The sequence below is a fragment of the Echinops telfairi genome, unplaced genomic scaffold (assembly GCF_000313985.2).
Source record: "Echinops telfairi isolate 266 unplaced genomic scaffold, ASM31398v2 ScPeMD7_7469;HRSCAF=8507_1, whole genome shotgun sequence".
NCBI lineage: Eukaryota > Metazoa > Chordata > Mammalia > Afrosoricida > Tenrecidae > Echinops > Echinops telfairi.
The window spans coordinates 11,351,822-11,354,923 of record NW_022111373.1 but is presented as its reverse complement, the minus strand read 5'-3'; the positions used below and the strand labels follow the sequence as shown (position 1 = coordinate 11,354,923).

At 35.0% G+C, this 3,102-nt stretch overlaps 1 protein-coding gene across 1 annotated transcript in view; it reads left to right on the top strand.

Annotated features, from left to right (window-relative positions):
* ADAMTS19 (ADAM metallopeptidase with thrombospondin type 1 motif 19) overlaps window positions 1-3,102 on the top strand; it is a 208,304-nt gene that overhangs the window by 61,330 nt on the left and 143,872 nt on the right. The window lies entirely within an intron of this gene.

Here is a 3,102-nt window from a genome sequence, read left to right as displayed (position 1 = left end):
CAGTCATTACATGGCACAGGGTTTCATTTTACTAGGTAGTCCAGAGAGATATAAACATCTCAGTAATCATGAGGCTGCAAAGCTTATATATCTATCTATATCTCTATCTACCTATCTATCTATCTATCTATCTATCTATCTATCTATCTATCTATCTATCATCTATCTATCTATCTATTTCAAATTAAACATCAAAGTACTGGCATAAATGAACATATGTCTAGCCTTTATTAGTACCTTTGTTTGTTATCTCCAGACACAGAGTAAAGGAATTAACTTGCACTATTTATGAGCAATGTACTAGAAAGAGAACTAAATTGGTTATGTAATTGCATGTAGTCCGCTATCTATCAAGTACAACATTGTAAGCACTTACATGTATTAGTTTGTTTTGATGCTCACAAAAGTAAGGCGATATAATTGCTATTAATTTCATTTTAAAGACGCTATTACCAGGAGTAATAACCGCTAAACGTGTAAGCATTTACGGTGTTCCAGGCTCAGAATTACCTGCATTGTAAATCTTGACAACCATCTTGAGCAGTTGTTGTCATTGTGTGCACCCACGTTGATGCTGACTCAGAAGTCCTGCATGACGCAGGGTTTGTACCATTTGGGGCAGATTGCCAGGCCTTTTCTCCTATGGACTAGCTGCAAACGACTGACATTTTGGTTAGCAGTTGAACACTTAATCACAGTGCCACCAGGGCTTAGTTCATTTTCCCAGGGAGGAAACAGAAGCAAAGAAAAGTTAATTTACCCTGCCAAAACTATGAAAATAGTAAGTGGTGGAGCAAGGATTTGAACTCAATTACCAAGTAATATTTCATTCTTCTAAGGCAGTGTTTTATCTTTTATCCTCCACTTGTCTCACATCACGAGTACACGTTGGACTCTTTATTTGGCACATTTAAAAAATAAAATCTCCAATGAGCTGATCCCAACTCATGGACAGTACAAGCGGTTCACATAATAATCAAGTTGCTAACAGAAGGGTTGGTCATTTGAGTGCATCCTTACAAGAAAGGCTGGGCAGTTTTCTTCTGAAAAATCAGCTGTGGAGGGCAGTTCTTCTCTGACAGACAAGGGGGCACCGGGAGTCAGCACCAACTCCATGGCTACAGGTTTCAACGTGGCAGGGCACTGAAAAAGGTTAATGTACCCAACAGAGAACAAAAAGACGGAAGGTCCAACCAGTTACACTTGAGGAGATAGAGCTGACCACCCACTTCTGAAACTTCACCCACTGAAAACTTCAGATCTTCATTCTGCTTTCACACCAGGGGTGGCTCACAGCACAAGCTAGAAAGGAGACATTTTTAAAATGTTCCTATATGCAGAGACTCTCAGACAGACGTGGTTTTTATAGAGCCCAGAGAATTGTATCTATACAATTGTATCTATAGATCTCATATGCACAAAAAATCAATAATTTTATTTAGAGATATGTCAGCTACTTAAATAAGTCTCAAATTTGTGTGTGTGTTTTTTCCTTTGGGGGATACATCTTTCAAGATTTTTAAATTAAATTACAGGGTAAATGCCATCTTTTAGAATCTAATAACAAATTATAGCTTCTTTGAATATAATTCCTAATGAGAAAAAGAATCATATCATATATATTTTTAACCCACAACTTTAGAATGACCAAATGATGTCATTTATACTTGTCAATGTAATAAATTTATAAATACACATGAAATGTTCCTAAGCTGATATAAGAGGAGTGTGGTGCTTATGATTATTCACTTGAATTTGATTTCTAGCAATTCTCAAAGTAACTTCCCATGTAGCTGAAAAATCAAAAGTTTACCCTCAAGAAATTTAGAAAACATATTGGTGTTGACATTAAGAGTATTTGAAAACAACAGAAAATTCATCTTTACTTACTACAAAAGAATCTTGAATACATGGAACTTCTCCATTGGAATTACCTTTGGGCAAAACAGACAATAAGGGGCTTCAAAAATTTCACAGAAAATTTCATTATCTGTTAATAGCATGTTCCATAACTTTGAAACCTGGTGCTGTGTGACTATGTATTGTTGGTGTTCGTTACCATGTGTCATCTCCAGCTCATGGGGCCATGTGGGCAGAGTAAGCCACAGCATTTTCAAGGCTCTGACCCTTTGAAAGCAGGTTGCCAGGCCTGGCTTCTGCGCTTCCTCTTGGAGGGTTTGAATCATGAGTAATCTAGTGGTAACTATTCTCATCACTGAAGAATGCATGTATAATTATATACAAAATTATATACAAAACATAATCTGCAATGTACAGCAAGAATAAGGAAATAAATGTATACTAACTGTTAAGCTCTTTGTCTTAAAATGATATCTCTTTCTAAATAATAATATGAGGATCTGATTATTTTTCTTGTAGTCAAATATTTTTGGAGGGGCATTTTTTGTGGGGACTAGTGCTGAATTAATATACTCATGAAGTGCAAATGAGACCTTCATTAATTTAATATAAAAAGGATAAGAGTTTAGTTTATGAATTAAAAATACTTTAGGGAATCATTCACAATTTTGATAAAAATTTGCTAAATATGTATGTATATATGCATGCAGTCACTATAGAGTACATATTTTATGTGATCTTTAAAGAAAATAAATTACCAAAGTAAGATTTTACTTTTATTTTCAGGTCATAATTTGCCACTAACACATTAATTGTTATTAGAATATAGTGTCCAAGGGACACAAGTACAGGTTTTCAATGTAATGGAACAGAGAGCATTTAATAAGCAAAGATATCTATTGTACTCAGTGTGTGAAAATATGCACAAAATATTGCCAACTAAAGAAAGTACATATGAACCTTGGTGTCTGGGGCTTTACTTGCGGGCTAATCACATAGACATGATTAATCACCTGTGTGATTTTTGGTCATCAACTCCTCAAGAGGGCAATGATTCCATGCAGCTCAATTTTTTCACCCTGAAATATGGAAATACGCTGTGTGAAAAGACAACATGTATAGTTAGTGCGAGGAAATGACTGATTCAATAATAGTCATAATAAAAATATGCATTTTCTACCTTAAACATCAAAGTACACACTAATAATTTTGTGCTTTGAAGTGCTTCTGGTTTGTTAGATG